Source organism: Haemaphysalis longicornis, unplaced genomic scaffold, assembly GCF_048455015.1.
Source record: "Haemaphysalis longicornis isolate Haplotype H1 unplaced genomic scaffold, Haemaphysalis longicornis Haplotype H1 scaffold_11, whole genome shotgun sequence".
In the NCBI taxonomy this organism is placed as follows: Eukaryota; Metazoa; Arthropoda; class Arachnida; order Ixodida; family Ixodidae; genus Haemaphysalis; species Haemaphysalis longicornis.
In genome coordinates, this window is record NW_027526214.1 from 73,347,303 (window position 1) to 73,370,298 (window position 22,996).

General features: G+C 49.7%; 1 pseudogene; it reads left to right on the forward strand.

Moving 5' to 3' along the window:
- Nucleotides 1–6,181: 6,181 nt before the first annotated feature.
- On the forward strand, nt 6,182–21,094 carry LOC144160682 (uncharacterized; annotated as a pseudogene).
- The last annotated feature ends 1,902 nt before the right edge of the window (nt 21,095–22,996 follow it).

A 22,996-nucleotide genomic window follows, 5' to 3' on the forward strand; every position in this document is an offset into this window, starting at 1 on the left:
CGGTCGCTAACATCAGCCACACTGTCGTGTACCTCGGCGTAAACACTGCAACAAAGTCTTCGCTGGCGTCGCGTAATGATCCCCTGCTCGAACGCAACATAGGGCTTCTTCCTCGTTCTGTCACACCAGGCATATATATCCGTCAACCAGGCACTGCTTTGTTTATTTATGGTATGTTTTTACTGCCTGGCTGCACCCGACCGTTTTGTCCCTGTGCCAAGCGAAGTACTTGTTCCATTATTATTTTCATGCCCCACGGTTTATCCTGTTTGGATAAAGAGATCGTGTAGCTCTGACGTCACTGGCCTGGAATAATCTTTTTGATCGACAATGTTCGCGATGTAAATCGAAGTTTTGAGAAACACTAGCGGCGAAAGATTAACGCATGCAGAGCAGACGTCGCGGGATTCGATTCGCCCACACTGGCCAACGCACGCCACTTTGTTGACAGCTAATTCGCCCCTGAATATTCTTTGAGTTGTTAGGAGAGCACACGTTTTTTCCAATCAGCTTGTTTTTCTTGAAGACAACTGTGCAGCCTTTGGCTACGTGACGCTATTTCACCTCAACACCAATTTATAGGGCACGTTCCCAGCCTGCCCACAGTATGAAAACAGTTTGAGCCCGTTCCGCAACCTTGAGTGAATGCGAAAAAAAGTAACCATTACACACACGATGTTGTTGGTAGCACTTGCTTCAATAACAACGCGGCGTAGTCACCAACTTTCTCTTCGAAGCAACTACGTGCACGTACCACTGATAGCCCCCCCAAAAATGGAAGAACCAATTTCTTACTCCCATGGTTGGGAAACAGAACTTTCAGCGGAGCGCTTTTTCACATTCTCAATAAAAACGCACCAAGACAGTCATGTGTAATTTTGCACATCACATTGAGTATTAACTCTATTTCCCAAGCGCGGAAAGCTAAAGACGAATGTCCGAGCGGCTCCTCACTCTCAGGCACCTAAGAAATTCCCATACCTCTTGTTGAGGATGCGAAGATGATGATAGTTGGGTTTTATTGGCGCAAGGACGACTATGGGCAAAGAGCGCCAAAGAAGAAGTTACTGAATAGTGATGAGACCGTACATACTAAGACATGCGACTAAAAGTAAAGGTGATGCAAAACAAAAGACAATGGAGATGGATGGTGTATAGGGCCAGGGTGATTACACATGATATGATAAGAGCTGCAGAAAGTTTACCTCAGCTAAAAACTTAAAAACACGTTGACTAGAAAACATTGGTTCGTCGGCTAAAAAGTGTGATGGGTGCAAAGGAATGTGTCGTCTGTATAATTCAGGGAAATGTTTGTGTCGTGTTGTGTCAAGTGCCTTGCATGTGATTAGTATGTGGACTACAAATAGACCCATTCCACACCGGCTTACGTGGGTCCCGAAGTTCCAGTGAGCAGGTGGGAGTGCGTAACATGTGTGTGGCCTATCCGCAGCCTAGCGAGGGCGACTTCAGTGTATCTCTTGTGTGAGTCAGTTACGTAGCGTCCCAGTTGTGGTTTTATTATGTGTAGTTTGTTTTCTGTTTGTTGACTCCAGCGTAATTGCCATGTGTTACGAAGCTGTCGCCTGATGAGTGTCTTTATGTCGGTGTAAGGTACTGTTGTTATGTCAACTGTGGTCATGAGAGGAGCAGCACCAGCCATTTGATCAGCAGTCTCATTGCCAGGGATCCCACTGTGACCTGGTACCCAGCATATAGTTATTTGAAGATTTGAGGCATATGCAGTCATTAGTACCTTGAAAAGAACATTGATTAAATAGTTTTTTGACGACATTCCTGATGACAATGCCTGCACAACGCTTCGAGAATCGGTGTAGACGATGGACTTTGGAATCTTATGTTCGAGGATGTGGTTTGAAACGAGTAAAATGCCATAGGCTTCTGCCGTGTAAATACTGGTATGAAAATTCATTGTCTTAGTTACGGTAAAATTTGGTCCGTGCGCTGCACAAGATACAGTAAAACCAGTTTTCGACGCGTCGCTATAGAAATCTGCGCGCCTGTACTTGTCCTGCAGGAACAGGAAGTGCTGCGAAATTGCACTCCTTGGTACCCTATTTTTTTCTACCAATGTGAATGATAGGTCGCATGATATAGGATGTAGATGCCATGGTGGAATTAAATTATGGATGGGTGTCTTGTGCATGTCTGAAAGAGGGACCGTGAGTGCAGAAGCCTCCTCCCTAACTGAGAGAGAAAGGTAAGGAAATAGATGGCCTGTTTAAAAAGAGTTGCAAGTTTGATGTACTGTTCATGATGGGATTAAAAGGATGGTTGGTAAGGGACACAATCTTAGATGCATACAGCAGGTCAACATACTCCCGCTGATGCCCTAGACACCACTTGTCGCACTCGACATAAAGGCTTTCGACAGGGCTAGTGCGGAAAGCGCCGCATGAGAGGCGAAGGCCGAGGTGCAGCACTGGGTCGAGCATTCTCAGTGCGGCCTTTGTCGCCGACCCATACACGACACTGCCGTAGTCGAGCCGGGACCCCACCAACGCTGTGTACAGGCGCAGCAGGAGTTGTTTGTTGGCCCCATAAGATTGATGTGAGAGAACCTTAAGGATATTCATTGCCTTTAGGCATTTACATTTGAGCTGTTTGACATGAGGAATGAATGTAAGTTTTTCATCGAATAAAATGCCTAAAAACTTGTGCTCCTTGTTCACAGGAATTGGCACATTCGCAAGAGTGATGTCTGGGTCCGGGTGGATCCCACGCTTCCTGGAGAATACAACACAAGAGCTCTTTCCGGGATTAATTATAAAACCATTCTTGTCTGCCCAGCCGGCAAGCTTCTTGACGCCGAGCTGGACTTGACGTTCGCAGATGGACATATTACATGATTTAAAAGATATCTGCACGTCATCTACATACATGGAGTAAGAAATTGTAGGCGGCAGTGCCTTCCCAAGGGAGTTCATTTTTACTATGAAGAGAGTGCAGCTTAGAACTCTGCCTTGCGGCACGCCATTTTCTTGCACGTGTACCTTTGACAGTGCAGAACCAACTCTGACGCGAAAGGTTCTCTCCGACAAATAGCTAGCAAGGGTGTTAAACATATTACCAGAAACACCGAATGAATTCAGGTCAGTAAGGATCCCATAACGCCAAGCGGTGTCATAGGCCTTTTCTAGGTCGAAAAACACAGTTAAACAGAACTGTTTATGCACGAAGGCATCCTTAATATACGACTCTAGTACCACAAGTTGATCATTCGTGGATCGCCCCGCCCTGAAGCCTGCCTGGCAGCTCTCGAGAAGGCCGTTATACTCCAAAAAGTACACGAGCCTCCGGTTTATCTTCTTCTCGAGAAGCTTGCACAGGCAGCTGGTCAGGGCAATGGGTCGATAGCTAGCGGGAGAAGAAGGGTCCTTCCCTTCTTTCAAGAATGCTACAACTGTGGCATCCCTCCAAGGCTTTGGAATATGCCCCGAAAGCCATATCTTGTTGAAAAGGTGAAGAAGTGTTACAAGAGTGTCTCTGTGTAAGTTCTGTATCATTGTATATGTAATGTTGTCTGGGCCTGGAGCTGAGGGTTTGCACGTGCTCAGAGCAGCCCTCTGCTCATGTAGTGAAAACAGGGAGTTGTACGAAGTCTGTGATTTGTTGTTGTCATGTAGGGACTTCTTTTGTAGGTGGCACGGGCGGTGCGGTGGCGGTGGGAACCGGTGCGGGGCCCGTGGTGTCCATCACCTCGGTACCCTCCAACGCACTGGAGGACGGGGAGACAGAGGTGGGAGCGGCACCGGTCCCGACGGAAGACGTTTGCACCACAACCGCTGCTGCCTCAGCAAGCGGCGTAGTCGCGGGTTGGGCTGCCAGAGGCAACCCAGGGCGGAGCGGGGCAGGGACCAGGTCAGACTCGCTGAACTGGGTCCCTGTGGACACCAGACGCCGCTCCGCCCCCCGGCGAGCCGCGTCGGCGTACCTCCCCAGAGGGAAAGAGGCGAACCTCTTTCGCGCTTCTGCGAAGGTGATGTTCTCCGTGACCTTGATGTTAATTATCTTTTTTTCCATTTGAAATTTTTCGCACTTGAGGGAGTACGCTGCATGAGGACCGCCGCAGTTCACACAAGTGAGGGTTTCGGATGGACAGTTGTCAGTCGGATGATCGTGCGCCGCGCATTTCGCACACGTCGTTCGGCCACGGCAAGAGGTTGTACCGTGCCCGAACCGCTGGCACTTAAAACAGAGCCGCGGATTCGGGATGTACGGACGGATGGAGCAACGGATAAAACCTGCATTGATGTGTTGTGGAAGAACTGCGCGGTCGAAAGTCAAGATAATGTGCTTCGTGGGAATCTCATTGTCGTCTCTGCGGATAGTGATGCGTCTCACGGCAGTGACGCCCTGATCCTTCAAGCCGGAAAGGAGATCCGCATCCGTTTCGTTCAAAAGATCTGTCTCGGATATCACACCCTGGGAGCTGTTGAGGCTCCGATGGGGTGTGACCTTGATGTCTAGATCAGCCAGTCTAGTCTGAGCTAGAAGCTTCGTGGACTGCTGCTTGTAATTTATTTCGATGAGGAGTTCACCAGACCTTGGTTTTTTGCACTTATATGATTTTCCTACTATGGCTTCAAGATACTTGGCGATCAAGAAGACTGACTGAGATGCTAGAGGGTGGGTTGGATTGAGCGATTCCATCACAAGAAATCGAGAGAAATTATTCGGTTCAGGAAATGTTAAAGATGGCAATTGGGGAAAAGATACTTCGGTGCGGCCCCTTTTCAGGGACCGATCACATTTGGGGGGGGGGGGTTTGAAAATGCCATAGAGCATAGTATAAAAGCAGGGAGACTGGGGTACTTTCTTCTTTGACCTTACCCTGGTAGCCAAAGAGGTCCCGGAGCTCCCTGCCTGGTAGACAGACAGGGAGCCCATCCGCCGGAGCTTGACCTGGGCTCCGACGGCCACCGTTAGAGGTTTCTACCCTTCACCTCAAAAACACATCACCACGGTTGGATCCAGCTTATGTTTGGTGGCTCGGGGTCCGCGGTATCGCCAGTACCGTCACCAAGATTGCTCAAGGTGCCCCGTGCGGGGGGATGCGAAGAGATGCATCGAATAAATCAGCATCGGTTCCTCCTTCACGAAAACGGAATGTCGCTAGTGTTTTGATTCTAGGTATACAAAAAAGAATGGCTATGGCGCAACGGCTTCACATTTTGTCAGCAGTCTTAGCATTGAATGGCACAAAAAGACAAGGCGAAACGTTTCTATTAAAACTTTCAGCCTAATTGGTATAAATAAATCAAAGCAATATTCTTTTTCAACCAACTGTTTTTACGGAAATTTAGGAGATATGGTTTTTTTTTAATTTTATCATGTATATGACTCATTGAGCGCGTTAGATTTATTTCTGCGCACGCTGGAAAGGATCAACGGTTGGAGCAATCAGAGTTGTTCTGTAAACCGAGAAATTTTATGCCACCCACTGTAGGACCAAGAATATAAAAGATATTGTGAGCGCTGTCTTTACAATGATCTTGAGTGTTCATTATCTGTTTTCATCAGAACACTCTATCATTTGCACCATTTCACCCCCGCATCGTTTGGTGTCATCATCGTACCCCTAACCCAGCGCGATCATATTCATCATCGGAGTTTGTTGTTTGTGTTGACTGCGTCATCAAGGCCGCCGAAATAAATGCCGCCCTGTCTTAGGACTACTTCGCGGCTTTCCTCTCCTAACTGGTAGACTTGCTTGCCAGTCCCGTCCTCTGCCGCCCCCAGTTACACTCCTGCAGTTTCGTTACGGTCGACGTCTCCCACCACGCGAGCCAACGGTGCAAAGAGAAAGCGCTTCGGAACACACCGCGCCAACGCCCTCGGCATGGGTGAGCACCGGAGACAAGCGCGACCCTTCCTGTTTTTCTGGTCTTCCTGGTGAAGACCTTCGGGGATTGGCTGGACCACTATAATTGCGCCAGGCAATTAAACATCCTGTATGATGATTTTAGGCTGCGCATTGTTTCATTCCTCGTCGATCTCGTCACGAAAACATGGCACTTTAACAACGAGAGAACCATCGAGAACTTAACCAATTTCGTTGAGCGTCACCACAAAGTTTTTCGCCCCCCGTCAGCGCACGCAGATGCCGCCGAAAAATCTGCATTTTCGCGTCCAACGTCCCAACAAAACATATGCGGCCTATATGGAGGACTTTGTCGCCCTCTGCCGCCGGGTGGACGAAAGCATGCAAGAGGCAGATAAGGTGCGCCACATCTTAAAGGGCATTGGTCATGTGCCTTTAACGCGCTCGCTGTCGAGAATCACATGACAGTCCGCGATGTGCGCGAGACCTGCCAATGCCTGGATCAGTTGTAGTCTCTACCCATTCAGGCAGAACCGACTCGTCTGGCTGGGGACTGAGATCTGCGCACTCTGATACGCGCAATCATTCGTGAGCAGCTAGGCAACCGCAACTCGTCGTGTCTCCAACGCGATCACTGTCATTGTACAGCCTATGTCCGCCACGGGATCTAATCAAGAAAGCACTGGAGTCCATGATGGCGTCATCATCATCATCATCATCATCATCATCATCATCATCATCATCAGCCTATCTACGCCCACTGCAGGGTAAAGGCCTCTCCCATTATTCTCCAATTGTCAATTATTCTCCATTACTCTCCCATTATTCTCCAATGATGGCGTATCCACCGGCAATTTGGACTCTTCCCGTGCCTCACGTGACGCGTACGCAGTGGCTGCTTCGAAACATCCCTTGTTCGAGGAATGTCCTCCGCTTTCGACTGCTCCCAGACATTTGACGGCCGTTTTCTCCTCTAGGGGTCCCAAGACGTACTGCATGCACGTGCGCACTGAGTGCCAGCCTTTCACTAAGAACCGCCCGGTGTGTTACTTTTGTAAGATTCGGGGCCAGAATGCCCGCTTTTGCCGATGACGCCAGCAGGATGAACGCCGAGGATTCACTCCTTATGAGCGGAACAAACCCCGCTTTGTTTATTCGAAGAAGCACATATGTCCCTCCTCCTCGCCGTTCTTCTTCGCTTCGCGAATCTCCAAATATTTCTGAGCGCGATACTGCAACACGACGCCGGTCGCCTTCGCCCTACCGCCGCTCGCTGTCCCCTCTTCGTCCTGCCATGTTTCCCATAAACCACCCTTCGGAAAACTAGCGCCCCACGTTTTTTGAATGAAAACTGCATTGCTCGAAGACCCCATAACTCCTCCTGAACGTCCGTAGAACATATAATTGGTGGAAGTTGAAGCTTTGCGTCTTGAGGCCCTTGTTCATACGGCGGCCAGGTTACATTCACGTCTGAGGAAGGTAAGAACTCCTAAAGCGGGCCATTCTTGGGTCGCGCAAATGGCAATGCGGTTTGGCCTTCTGGATATTGTATAGTGGGGGTTACCATATACCGTCTCCTACATTACATTCGGTGTGTGGTGATGACTCTTTGTTCACACGAAAATGTGTTCTGGGACTTTTTATCAGGGTCGTCTGCGGTAATTTCCTCCCCAAGAATGCGATTCACCTCACCAAGACATGAATGGACTGTACATCAGATGCTCCCATACCGCGGTTTGTCTCTGCCGGTTTTTGTGTTTAGCGTCCACCTAACAAACGGTGTTTTTGTAACGTGTGACAGTCCCACCGATGAGATTTGTTTCCTATACCAGCCAGAAACTTCGCTTGCAAAGGAGTCATAATACCGCCATCTGCCGTTCGCTTTTCACGGGGATATACTTTCATCGCCACACCAAAGATTGCCTCTGGGCCCATTCTCCTTCCTAAAGGCAATAAGGTAGCTTGCATTCTAAACGAGAAAGTTGGCCCTCTGGCCTTTGCCATATATTGCCGCGAACCATACATTGGGTTTGTTTATTTGTGTTTTGGTTTTACCGCCCGGCTGCACCTGTCTGTGTTATCTCTGCGCCAAGGGAAGCGCGTGTTCCATTCTTTCTTTCTGTGCCGCATGTGTTATCTGTTGTGATAGGGAGAGCATTCCGATCTAACGTGAACAGCCCAGAATAATCTTCTTGGACCTACTATGTTCTCGATGCGAATCGACGTTTTGAGAACCACGCGCGCCAAAAGATAAAAAGCCTGCAGTGCGGACGCTGGGGCATTCGATTCGACGACACTCGCCTGTGCAAGTCACTTTGTTGACCGCTGCTTCGCCGCCTCTGTATTCTTTGGAGTTGTTAGGGGAGCACAAGTTTGCTCCAATAAACGTGTTTCTCATTCAAGACAACTGCATCGTCCTTGTCTTCGTGACATCTGGTGGAGGTGCGGGGTACGCACCCTTCATGCCCACTATAACCTCGGGAAGCCGCCAAGCCAGTCACACAAGAGCCAGCTTCCGCCTGCAAGATTTACCACCCGAGTTCGGTTTGATGTCAGAAGGGCCCAAGAAAAGGAACGCTGCAACCAACACCATGGTTCAAGAAACAACGTCGCCAATCGTCCTGCAGCAGCCCCGGGAACCGCCATCGTTCCGGGCAGCCCCCGCTGAAGACCCCGAAGAATGGTTGGAGAAGCTGGAGCACGTCCGCATCTTCAACAGGTGGGACGACGAAGAACGTTTCCGGCATGTCTTCTTTTACTTAGAAGATGCTGCTCGAACTTGGTTCGAAAACCATGAGAGTTCTTTGACCGACTGGACTCACTTCAAAAGGGAGTTCCTTAAGACATTCACTACCGTTGTGAGAAACGAGAGAGCTGCGCTTTTGCTTGAAACTCGGACACAACACCCCAACGAAGGGGTCGTGATCTTCGTTGAGGAGATGCAACAACTATTTCGCCGCGCGGACCCCGAAATGACGGAAGAAAAGAAGTTACGCTTCTTGATGCGCGGTGTGAAGGAGGAGCTGTTTGCTGGAATTGTCCGCAACCCGCCCAAAACCATCGCTGAATTTGTGACCGAAGCCAGCACGATTGAGAAGGCTCTCCAAATGCGTGCTAAGCAGTATGACCGGAACTTTGTTGGCGCGGCCAGTGCGAACTACGCCGACAACATGCGGATTCCGGCTGATAGACTACGCGAGACCATCCGCGCAGTAGTGAGAGAGGAGCTGCGAAAACTTTTCCAGACGACGCCACAACCCCAAGTCGCTTGCCTAACTGACGTGATCCGGGAAGAAGTTCAAAACGCTATGGGAACTTCTGTGGCATCCGAAGTACACTGCGAGCCCCAAGCTATGACGTACTCCGCGGCTGTTCACCGACCCCGCCCTGCTCAAACACGTCGTCAAGAGGCACGCCGTCAAGAGGCCCCGCCCTACCGCCGCCCACTGTCGCCCGCCCGACCCCCGGTAGCACAAACCCAGACGCCGAGAAAGACTGACGTATTGCGAACCCCGGATAATCGTCCTCTGTGCTACCACTGCGGAGAGGCCGACCACATCTACCGTCGCTGCCCATACAAGAGACTCGGACTACGTGGTTTCTCCGTCGATGCACCACGCCCCCGACCCGGCCAGCACCCATCTGAGATTGAAGAATACCTGCCGAACACCAGCCGTGGACCAGCCCGTTTCAACCGTTCGCCGTCGCCCTACCCGTACCAGTCGACGGACCGCCGTAGCAGTGCTGACTTCGCACGTGGAAGGTCTCACAGCCAACGCGGGGGAAACTAAAGGCGGCAACTTCTGGAGGTGAAGTTGCTCTACGGCGAAAAACTGGAAACCCTCCAACGACGCAAGGACGCGCTGAAGACAGTGATTCACGACATGCCCTCATCCCGACGACCCGACCTAACCCTGACGAGACTCCCGAACACGACGACAGCTACACGGCGCTACGCGTACCCGACCTGACCGAGACGTCCGTTGAGAAGACGACGACAACGACGATGCACAGTGCCCGACCATCAACACGTACAAGCAGAGATACGACGCCCCGACGAACCCGAAACTCGAGGAAGACTGCATCTGACGTCAAGGTGTCCATTGACGGCTTTGATGTAGTCGCCCTCGTAGACACGGGAGCTGACTATTCGGTAATGAGCGGACCATTTGCGTCTAAACTGAAGAAAGTTATTACAGATGGGACGGTCCGCACATACGCACAGCAGGAGGCCACCTCGTGACACCAAGTGGAATGTGCACATCGCGTGTCACCATAGACGGCACAACGTACCCTGCGGCGTTCGTCGTTCTGCCTAACTGCTCCCGCGATGTAATTCTTGGAATGGACTTTTTGCTGGACAACGGTGCAATAATCGATCTGCAGACTAAGTCAATAACTTTTCCCCCCCATCACTACATGACGCCAGAACCGAACCCCGAACGACGTGCTGCTGTAAGGATTGCCGATTATCATGTCACCCTGCCACCCCGCGCAAGCTTGATGGTCGCAGTCTACTGTGAAGATGCTGCTCCTGACGTTGACGCTATCGTAGACACTGATCAAAGGGTGCTTCTCGACCGTGGTGTGTCTGTCGCAAGAGGCATTGCGCACTTCAAGGAACACCAATCCCACATTTTGGTAACTAATTTCACTGAGGAGTACCAGCATTTAAACAAGGGCGCGGCAATTGCATTCTTCGAAGAAACGCAAGAAGCAAGTGACGTGATCGCGGTCACCGACTTTGAACGCACACCCGTAGAAACCTTACAGCTCCCGCAGCCATTCGACGTGAATCTGGCGCTATCGCAAGAACAACGGAAAAAATTATTTGCTTTGCTGCGTCGCTATAGCGAATGTTTTTCGTCGAGCGCAAAACAACGTCAGACCCCTCTAGCGAAGCACCGAATAATAACCGAAGATGAAGCCCGACCTACCCGTCAGTGACCGTACCGCGTCTCTTCACACGAACGGGAAGCCATCCGCACTCAAGTCGATGACATGCTCAGCGACGACATTCTACAGCCATCGAAAAGCCCCTGGGCTGCGCCCGTCGTACTCGTAAAGAAAAAAGTCGGCACATTAAGGTTTTGCGTTGACTACCGGCAACTGAACAAAATCACGAAAAAGGACACGTACTCCCTCCCCCGAATCGACGACGCCCTCGACCACCTCTGCCACGCGAAGTACTTCTCATCGATGGACCTGAAGACCGGCTACTGGCAAATTGAAGTGGACGAGAGAGACCGAGAGAAGACTGCATTTATAACCCCAGACGGCCTATACGAGTTCAAGGTGAGGCCGTTTGGGCTGTGCACAGCACCAGCGATGTTTCAAAGAGTCATGGACACTCTGTTAGCTGGCCTTAAGTGGCACACCTGCCTCGTATACCTCGACGACGTAGTGGTATTCGCCGGGACTTTCGACGAACACTTTGAAAGGTTGGAGTCTGTACTCGAGGCCGTTCGTACGTCGGGGTTGACGCTGAAGCCTGAAAAGTGCCGTTTCGCATACTGGGAACTCAAGTTCTTGGGCCACGTCGTCAACGCCGCGGGAGTCCTACCTAACCCGGCAAAAACTTCAGCCATTGCGAACTTCCGAAGGCCGAAACACAAGAAGGGCGTGCGAAGATTTCTCGGGCTGTGCGCATACTACCGGCGCTTTGTCGCAAACTTCGCACGCATTGCAGAGCCACTCAAGGGCTTGACGAAAGAGAGCACCCCTTTCAGCTGGGAAAACGACCAAGAAAACGCATTCTGCGAGCTGCAAAAACGCCTGCAAACCCGCCCGTGCTCGCTCATTTCGACGAGAATGCCGAAACGGAAATGCACACGGACGCCAGTGATATAGGCTTGGGTGCCGTCCTTGTCCAAAAGCAAAGCGGCTGCGAAAGGGTAATCGCCTATGCCAGCCGTGGTCTGTCGAAGGAGGAGAAAAACTATTCTGCCTCTGAGAAAGAGTGCCTGGCTATTATATGGTCGATTTTATTATTTCGCCAATACGTGTATGGAAGGCCATTCAAGGTTGTAACAGACCACCATGCGCTGTGTTGGCTCGTCAATTTGAAGGACCCCTCTGGCCGTCTTGGGCGGTGGAGCTTGCGCCTGCAGGAGTTCGACGTTACAGTCGTTTATAAATCCGGCAGGAAACACTCCGGCGCCGACTGCCTGTCCCGCGCCCCCGTCGGCCCACCACCACAAGACTTTGATGAAGACAGCGCGTTCTTCGGGATCGTGACGGAGAGCGACCTAGCCGCCCAGCAGCGTGCCGACCCCGACTTACGCGTCATAATCGAGTACCTCGACGGATGCAACGTTGCCGTTCCTAGGACCTTCAAACGCAGCTTACCAGCATTCAGCCTGAGAAACTCCATCCTTGTCAAGAATTTCAGCCCCGGAACAAAAGCGAATTACCTTCTCGTCATCCCCGCGAACCTTCGTGACGAAATTTTGGAAGCGTGCCACGACGACCCGTCTTCCGGACATCTGGGCACAGCCCGCACTATTGGAAAAATCAAGGCGAGGTACTACTGGCCCGGCCTTACCTCTGACGTCACCCACTACGTCCGGAGCTGCCGTGACTGCCAGCGACGAAAAACGCCGCCGACAAGACCCGCCGGACTTCTGCAACCGATCGCCGTCCCATGGAGACCATTTCAACAGATTGGAATGGACCTTTTAGGCCCGTTCTTTACGTCACGATCACAGAACAAGTGGATTGTCGTAGCGACAGACTACATGACGCGCTACGCAGAGACCGCCGCTCTTCCGAGGGGGACTGCACAAGAAGTGGCGAAGTTCTTTATAAGCCAAGTTGTGCTGCGACATGGAGCCCCGGAAGTCCTAATCACAGACCGCGGAACCGCATTTACTGCGGAGCTGATGCAAAGAGTATTACGCTACAGCAACACGGATCACCGAAGAACGACGGCGTACCACCCCCAAACTAACGGACTAACAGAACGTCTGAACAAGACAATCGCAGATATGCTGTCAATGTACGTTGACGTTGGACATAAGACTTGGGACGAAGTGCTCCCGTATGTCACGTTTGCGTACAACACGGCTATCCAGGAAACGACGCAGCTGACGCCGTTCGAGCTTGTCTACGGTAGAAGGCCGACTACGATGCTCGACGCCATACTTCCGCACGTAGAAGACGACGACCTCAACGCCGACGTCCACGGATATCTTCAACGTGTGGAGGAGGCCCGCCAGCTCGCTCGAGTTCGTATAACGGTCCAGCAGCTGGTGGATGCGGGCCGCTACAACCTCCGACGCCGAGACGCCGAGCACCAACCAGGGGATCGTGTGTGGGTGTGGTCTCCAATCCGACGACGCGGACTCAGTGAGAAGCTCCTGCGACGGTATTTCGGACCCTACCAGAGTCTACGACGTGTTGGCCAACTTACCTACGAAGTGATCTCCGATGGTGACTCCGGCACAGCACGACAACGCACGCGGCCGGAAGTCGTCCACGTGGTTCTCTTAAGACCTTTCTACGGACGATGACGAACTTTTTTCCTTTGTTCGGACTGTCGCTTATGTTAGCATCGGGTCGATGCACTCTTACAGGGGGTGTAATGCCGCGAACCATACATTGGGTTTGTTTATTTGTGTTTTGCTTTTACTGCCCGGCTGCGCCGGTCTGTGTTATCTCTGCGCCAAGGGAAGCGCGTGTTCCATTCTTTTTTTCTGTGCCGCATGTGTTATCTGTTGTGATAGGGAGAGCATTCCGATCTAACGTGAACAGCCCAGAATAATCTTCTTGGATCTACTATGTTCTCGATGCGAATCGACGTTTCGAGAACCACGCCCGCCAAAAGATAAAAAAAAAACTCCCAAGCATTTTCCCGAGGGTGAACATGGTTAAGTGCGAATGCACGGGGTAATGCTATGAGGGGGAGTAAAGTTAAAATCCGTTGGCATTCGCCCGTGAGCGCGCGCGAGCCGACCCACGGAGGTCTGGCAGTTTATCGCTGCATATATAGGGGGGTACGCCGCGCCGAGCGCGCCGAGCCAGGTGTCTGAGAGAGGAGGCGAGCGCAAGGGGAGAGGGACAGCGGCGCACGGCAGCTGCAGCCGAGCGAGGGGGAGAGGAGAGAGTGTGACGTCACGGTGGAGAGAGAGGCGCGCGGCAGCTAATGGGGAGAGGAGGCGAGCTGTGACGTCATACCATGACGTCACGGCGCGAGGAGCGGTGCGGGGAGCGGCGCGCACCCAGCAGCCACGGCGAGGAGGTGGAGCGAGCGCGGTCACGTGGTGAAGTGACGTCACCGCGCCGTTGCTACCGACGCTCCTCTCCGCTCCACGCCGTTGCTAGGGAGAGGAGGACTGCGGACGCCGCCGCCGCTGCCGCCGCCGCCGCCGGCGGTGGAAGGTTTGGGGTCGCTTATAAAGAGCATTCGCACTTAAAAAGCCTGCAGTGCGGACGCCGGGGCATTCGATTCGACGACACTCGCCTGTGCAAGTCGCTTTGTTGACCGCTGCTTCGCCGCCTCTGTATTCTTTTGAGTTGTTAGGGGAGCACAAGTTCGCTCCAATAAACGTGTTTTTTATTCAAGACAACTGCATCGTCCTTGTCTTCGTGACAATATCATCCCTTAAGCATACTGATGTGCAAGCGATTATGTCTTCGAGCTTTAGATCCACCATCAGCATTGAGCTCAGCGAGGACAATCACAAATCTCTACTAGTCTTCTTAACAAGCACAAGCCATTGTTTGACAGCCATTGCCTCACTCTGTTACGAATATAAGCAGCGACTCATCGCAAAGAAACTAAGGGTTCTTGTATCATCCGCCGTCGTCCCTATCGCGTTTCATCCGCAGAACGTAAAATCCCCCAAGAACATACATACGACATGCTCCAGCGGGGCATTGTTTCCCCTTCCGGCAGTTCCTGGTATTTGCCGGTTGCCTTGGTCCAGAGCAAAGGTGGCTTATGGCAGGCGTGTGTGTACTACCGAGAGCCTAACAATATAACCCGGAAAGTCGTCTACACTATGCCCCGAATGGACGACACGTTACACAGCGCCGAATAGTTGTCGAATCTTCAGCCAGGATATTAGCCGATCCACATGGCCCACGCCGATCTAGAAAAACAGCATTTGGCACAACGGGCGGCTTCCGCCAGTTCAACGTGATGCCGTGGAATATGCAGCTCCTGCAACATATGATCGAATAATCTGATCGAATACCTCCAAAGTATGGATAATGTCGTCGCCTGTTTCGGTAATGCTTGTTTACAGCTGAATCCCAAGAAATGTCGCTTTACGAGTGCCTCAATAAAAGTCTTGCACCACGTTCTAAGCAAGGAAGGTACCCACCCGGATCCAAAGAAGATCAATGCGCTCCTTAACTTTTCCCAGCCTCTATCGTCAGAAAGTGCTAAGAAGTTTTCTTGGCTTGGCTTCCTATTTGCTTCAATTTATGGCACATTTCACATTAAGACACTGTCATCTTCACAAATTACTCCCATCTGGAACTGCATTCGCCAAGACCCAAGAGCATAAAAAAGCTTTCCATACTCTGAAAGAAGGCTTTACTTCTGGACGAGTGCTATGCCAGTTCGATGAGTCAGCACCTATTGTTCTTCATACCGAAGCCAGTGTACACAGTCTTGGGGCGGTCCTTCAGGGTACGGACTTCTTGTCGGAGTCCGTTGTTGCCTATGCAAGCCGCGCTTTTGCTCCCGCTGACAAGAACTAAACCATAACTGAGAAAGAGTGTGTCGCAGTTGTCTGGGCTGCGCAAAAATTTTATTCTTATTTGTATGACATCCATTTCTCAGTGGTAACAGACCATCACACCCTTTCTTGAAAAACCTGTCGGGGCGCCTTGGCCACTGCGTATTCTGGCTAGAGGAATATGACTTTACTGTGCCTTACAATTCGGGGAGAAAGGACAATAACCGTCAATAAGTCTTTGGTCCCAGTTGTGGCACCGCTGACCGACTGTGCGTGGCATCAAAATTGCGCATATTTTGCTTGTAAAGCCCTTCCGACGCGGATTATCCCACCTCTTACGGCCAGGACGGCCACTTTAGCCGCGAGGGAAACTAGTGTGAGTTGTCTCTAAACTGATTACGTGAGTGGCCATTCTATATATATTGTGTCCAAACACCATATCAGCAGCATAGTCTCATCAAAGCATTTTTTGCGTCATCATCATATTCCTGGCTTTTCGCGATCATAATCATCACCAGAGTTCTTTGGTTGTGTTGGCTGCTTCGTTAAAACTGCCAGAATAAAAGCCGCCCTGCCTTGGGTCTGCTTCCCTGCCTTCCTCTCGGCATAATATTAAATCAAACGAGGTTCAAAACAGCGGGTGTTTTGGTAAGCAAAGACTTTCGCAGGGCCACATTGCAATCCCGCAAAAAAAGCCACAAAGTCTAGCAAGCTAACCAGTCAAACGGATTCGCTGCGCACGAATAAACTAGAAATTAATCAAAGGAAATAGCTGTATTGCCCAACTGAAGATGTATTAGTAAAATAAACCCCGTCAGAAATAAGCCTGCTCCTAAAATTAATAACTGCCCCCCCCCCGTACTTGGCCGCGCTTCTTCCTAGTGTGCCATAGAAGGAGAGGAGGAAGGCCTTTATTGATGAGAAGTCAGAAGCCATCGCACGCAGCCATCAAGTACCATTACAACCTATTGGGGTTTTGCCAGTATGTTCAATGTGCTTAACAAACGTCTTGTTTTGTGTTCAATTATCATTTCGTTTCTTGTGACATTGCTATAATCTATGAAGCCTGATTATCTGACAAAGCACACAACAATAAAATTATAGGTTGTCAAGTGACATACAACCTTTGCCGATAGGACGGTGAGTTTTGATCAGGCAGGGGTGCCATGACTGCTGTTAATATTTCTTCTTTTGGCTTCTTTTCCTATTGTATCACCTTTGTTAGCTATTTGTGCTCGCGTTCTTCTAGGGGGCGGTGAATTGATGTTAACTTGTACTATCAGTAACCGGTGGCCTTACCATCACTTTTTTTTATATCAGCTCGACCAAATAGGCAAGCCAACAGTCAGACACAGAAACTCTCTCAGGTTACTGTTTGGAGATTTAATCGTTTCTGTCATTAAATAGGACTCGAGTCCTGTTAGACAGCACGCCATGTGAATCTATACATTTCTAGATGTTTACGGTTATTTAGAGCTTTTTGAACTCGTTTTCAGGCCTACGCGTGCCACGGCCACAAGAGGTAAACCTTCAGACCCTGTTCTAGTAATATACCTGACCTGGTTTCTCGTATCACATGCCGATATAAAATTAGTGGCCACATGATACTTTCTTTTACCTTGAAGGCCAACGTTTATTCTCAAAAGCATATAAAAATTATCCAACAATGTAGCAGAGCCAACACTGTGTCAAATACCAAAAAACTAAAAGCATGTATTTGTGATTACTTTTCAAATATTCTGAACAATTTTTGGAATAAAACTGGCTTAGTTTTAAAAACCATTTGTTAACCCAATTCAGTGCCACGTGCTGAAGGAACTGGTAACCTTTGTTCGGTGAACGTCGTTTAAGGCAATAATAAATCGTCTGCGAAAAATTAAACTTCTTTTTGTCGTGCCAATATCCCAAATCACCCCGATATTGCCGATATAGAATGTTTATAGTAAAGTAAATACTGAATAAATTATTATGACCACAAATGCTAAAAAGGCATTTGTTAGTGTCGTACTTCCCTGGCTTGTGAAGGGCCACATAAGAAAACACTGGAGCATTATTAGGGTACTGCCAATGGACAACTTCACACAATTCAGGCTAACGATTGGGTTTTCACCACCTGACAAGTGTTTTGTTTTAAAGACGCAAATGCTCCAGCAAACCTCGTTACGCGCTGCATTTATCGGGAAGATGTAAGCAATCGAATTCTCAAATGCCCTGGAGACATATTTTTGGTGTCAAAATAAACAAATTGAACGTTGCTGCAGCTACAAAAACCCATCCAAATCACGCAAATGATAACGTTGAATGCACCTTTCATGTTACATAATCTGTGCACGGGATGTTAGCTTTGCGGTACGACTTATGGATATTGTAGTAGTACGCATGCAAGACGTTTAAGTTTGTTTATTTACATTGTTTTTTATCTTTCGCACAAACGTTAGTTTGTTATATCGATGTCTAGTGTGCATTAGTATGGTATTGTTGAGATTACCTATATGCGTGGAAATGGTGTTTTTATAAATTATGTTGTACTTGACTCGCCCCCTTTATGAGATTGCCTATGTGTTCTGTGCACCAGTACTTCAATTACTTGTCTTGCTAGCTATTCGCAGCACTGTTTGCTGCTGCTTGGTGCCTGGCCTTTAGAGTATTGCGTTTCCATTGTGGAAGTGCTTCATATTGCATGAAGAATTATATGTAAAGGGCCAAGCTGACCACAGACTCTTGTAGAAACACACAAAGTACAGCTCCAAGCAAGTGATGTCACATCGAACAAAAGAGGAAGTAAAAGAAAACCAGTCCTGATCAGTACAAGTGTTTTTGTACTAACGCAACCACACTGGTGTCATTGAATACGACCACACAGCATCACTGTACAGGCCTTCTTCAAATAAACTATCAGAAAACAAAACAAAAATAACTGACCAAAATCACAGTTTTGCAAACCTAGCGGCAAATAAGTGAAGCTGGGCAGAAAGAAACCTTCCAAAGTGCACATAAAACACAAAACGTTCAGGTAAAACAGTGTATAATAACTTCAGAATACAATAATACCTTTTTGCAACAAAACCACTTTCATTCTTATGCCGATCTGCACTGGCCTAAATTGTGCAGATTGTATCATTATATGAAGAGCACAAATGTCTGTCAGTGTAAACAAGAAACACAGCAGCAAGATTGGCAAAAAATGCGAAAGCAAAGAAACATGTACACCCAGGGTGCAAGAACAAGATAGTTATGGAGCTTGAAATATCTAACAATAAGTGAAGTGGGTTGAAACCAAAGAAAAATGCGGAAACAAAAAAGATGGAACGTTGTTACAATGACAAGGCAAATTTACGAAACTAAATAATTCACCCGTAGTGAAAAGACTGGGGAAAAATAATACACAAGCACCTTGAAAACACAGAAGTGGTGTTTAGTGGTGTTTTGCGTACCATCCTCTGCCCCCGAAATTTTCCAGGCAGCAATGCACCGCGTTTTGGAAGGTTTGCCCTGTGTGGCGGTTGTTATAGATGACGTGCTAGTATGGGGAAAAACTAAAGACGAACACGACCGTAACTTGCAACTTGTGTTGTCCCGATGTCAACAGCATAACCTTCGGCTTAACCCCCAGAGGTGTACGTTTCTGCATCCGGAGGTCCGGTACCTGGGACACATCCTCACTACAGAAGGCCTACGCCTGGACCCGGAGAGGGTACAAGGCATACTTTCAATGTCTGAACCGAAGAATGTCTGTCGCAACCGCACCTTTACGAACACTGTTGCGTAAAGATATTGCATGGGTTTGGACGGAGGCGCAACAAAAACGTTTTGACGCATTACGCCAATCCTTGACTCAAGCACCTGTTTTGGCTTCTTTAACCCTAAGCAGCCTTTCACACTCTCAGTCGACGCAAGCCAATTAGGAGTAGGCGCAGTTCTAATGCAAGACGGCCGCCCTGTCGCTTTTTCGTCCCGGTCGCTCACAGATGCTCAGCAAAGTTATGCGCAAATCGAGAAAGAAATGCTAGCGATAGTGCATCGTTGCACCAAGTTTCATGACTACGTGTTTGGGCAGGCAGAAGTGATTGTAGAGACTGACCACAGGCCCTTGGTACCGATACCTAACAAGACGCTGCATCAGTGCCCCCTCCGCTTGCAGCGCATGAGGCTGACCTTGCAGCGCTACCCGATCAAACTGGTGTACAAGCCGGGCAAAGAACTTTTTCTTGCGGATGCTTTATCGCGTTTTCCGAGCGAAGTGAGCATGCGTGAGGAAACGGAGCAGTTTCAAGTCAATGTGCTAGAATTTCTTTCTGCCTCGGAACCCCGTCTAAAAAGCATTCGTGCAGCAACAAACAATGATCTCGTTCTCGTCAAGCTGCGGGAATATGCGGTGACCAGTTGGCCTGACAACAAGCACGAGGTTCCACAAGCCGTCTGCACCTACTGGTCTTATCAGGAGGAGATACACGCACAAGACGGTCTTCTGTTTCGCAGCAACAAGGTAATCGTACCAAGCTCGATGAAAACAGAAATTTTGGCTCTTCTGCACGTAGCACATCCTGGAGCCGATAAGATGAAGGCGCGGGTGCGAAGCATCATGTTCTGGCCCTGCATGGCGAGCGAAATTGGACAGTTCTGTCGAAACTGCAAAATATGTCAAAAGCATTAGCCGCGAAACGCAAAGATGCCGCTTTTGAGCCATGAGGTTCCAACCTTACCCTGGGAGGCTGTAGGAATGGACCTATTCTTTTACGAGGGCCGACAGTTTGCTATTGTAGTTGACTTCTATTTCTTCATTTTTGAAATCAAGGAATTTCGCCATACCACTGCAAACCTGCTCAAGTCCTGGTGCGCCGAGATTTTTGCAGTTCATGGATTACGGCTTAAACTGTGTAGCGATAACGGGCCGCCATTCAACAGTACCGAATTCAAAGAATTTTTACATGGACTCGGTAATAGCCACGTAACGTCAAGCCCGTATCATCCACGCTCAAATGGTATGACGGAGAGGGGAGTGCAAGAAGCAAAAAAGCTACTAAAAAAGTGCTCGCTTAGAACGCCCTACTTCCACATGGCTCTGCTTGAATGGCGTAATACACCGCGAGATGCTGTTTTAAAGTCCCCAGTGCAGAGACTGATGGGAAGGCAGACGAGGAACCTGCTGCCCGTACCCACAAGCCACCTGGTGCCGGAGGTCGTGCCCAACCGAGCCGTCCAGTACCGCCCAGAGGAGATCCGCCAACGCCAGAGGATCTACTACAACCGCGGCTCCAGGAACCTGCCACCTCTGTCGCCTGGGCAACGAGTGACTACATACGACACCCACGAAAAGACCTGGACACCTGCGGTCTTTCTGCCGCCAGCTTAGACGCCGCGATCCCTGGTGGTGAAAACGGAAGAGGGTCAGGAACTTCGACGCACTCGCGAACATCTGCGAGAAGCCCCTACACCACATCGCGATGAGAGTCCTCCTGCTGGGTCCGAGCAGCAAGACGACGCCCAGCCCGCTCAAGAACTACGCAGAAGCACAAGGGCGCGCCGGGAGCCCTGCCGCTACCCCCAACCTAAAAGACAATTGTAATTTGTTGGCTCCCTAAGAAAGGGGATATGTAGCACGGCTGAGTCGCTCTGACGTCACCGTCCATTTTGTATTAATCACGTGACCTGTTACGTCACCCTTCGTTTTCTATATCTACTTCGTTGCAACCGCAATAAACGTTGTTCGTCACCCGACTGCTGGCCCGCCTACACAAGTGTCGCCCTTATCCGGATTGCCGTTCATTCACAGTCGTAACAGACCACCACGCTGGCTGTCTTCGCTAAAAGATCCGGTAGGAAGGTTAGTTCACTGGGCATTGCGCCAACAAGAATTCTGTGTGCTATATATGGACTGCTCCGAATTCTGAAAGAACAGCGTCGTGACCAGGCATTACGATCGGTCATCAACAAGATCAACTCTACCTCACCTGACGCGTCGACTAGCCTGTTTGTGATTCGTGATAACATTTTATATTGCCGCAATACCCGTCCTGCCGGGCTTGAACTTTTGCTCGCAGTCCATGTGCACCTGCGCTCCACTGTCCTCCAGAAGCTGCACGACATTCATACTGCTTGTCACCTCAGCATTTCAGGCACATATAAACGCATATGACAGCGTTTTTTCTGTCCCCGCCTGTGTTTTTCGCTACGTCAGTTCTTGAGATCAGTGTCAGTGCCGAAAGACCCCCAACATCACTTCTTGCCGTAACACTATAGCCACTCGACAGCCCTGTAGAACCATTTTTCCTTGTTGGCCTAGACTTGCTTTGACTTTTTCTTCAGTGAACCGTGGGAAACAAGTGGATAGCTGTCGCCACAGGTTACCCCGCACGCTACGCCATCACGCGTTGTTTTCTGACTAGCTGTGCTACCGATGGGGTAGATTTCCTTCCTCGCTGTCATTCTCCAGCATGGGGCTCCACGTAAGTTTCTCACAAACCATGACTGTTGCTTTCTGTCACAGGTGGTTGACGACATTCTCCCATCCAGTTCTAAAAAACATCAGATAGCTACATCGTACCATCCCCAGACTGACGGACTTACAAAACGCCTAAATCGTGCCCTGGCCGATGTGCTTTCCTGCTACGTTTCCTCCGATCACCGCGACTGGGACGCCTTGCTTCCTGATGTGACATTTGCTTTTAATTCGTCACGGCATGATACGCTGGGTTTTCGCCGTTCTACCTCTTTTATGGCAGTGAGCCTCTCTTACCGCTGGACACCCTCATGCCTAGGGCAGAAGACCAACCCTCAGTGCAATCGGAGTACGCCTAGAACGCCATTGCTCGCGCTGACCATGCTAGGCAGATTGCCCGAAAACAGCTTTGTTCCTTGCAAGCTGATCAGAACACGATTTATGACCGTAGACATCGGGTAGGGCACTTGAATCCGGGATCCCTTGTCCTCCTCGGGAAACCTACCCGCCGTATCGCGAATTCTGAAAAACTTCTGGCCTGCTAGGGGGGTTTATTTCGCGTCTTGCGCCAAGTTACCGACGTGACGTACGAGATCTCCCCGGTGGCTTCGACACCGTCGGGTCACGCTACTTTGGTCGAAGAAGAGGAGACGAGACGATGAGGTGTGATTGTTGCGCATCCCTGAGTGTGTACTAGCGGCACCAAGCCTGTTGCGCCTTGAATATTACAAACCCATTTTTCTATGGTATCCACGCTTCGTAACAATGTGTTTTAAAAGTTTACAGCAGCAACTTGTTAGTGATATTGACCTGTAGTTATTTAAAAGGCAGTTATTCCCGTTTTTGTGAGCTGGTTTCAATCTGATTTAAGATGGAGCATAGAATTGGTGTTAGGTGTTCTGCATATGGTCTTGAAATTGAGCTAGAAATATTGTCAGGGCAAATATATTTGTTTTTATGTCAGTATTCAGCAACAAGTTAAACATTCCCGGTTCGGTATTCGCAATTTTATCCATCGTATACTCGTGT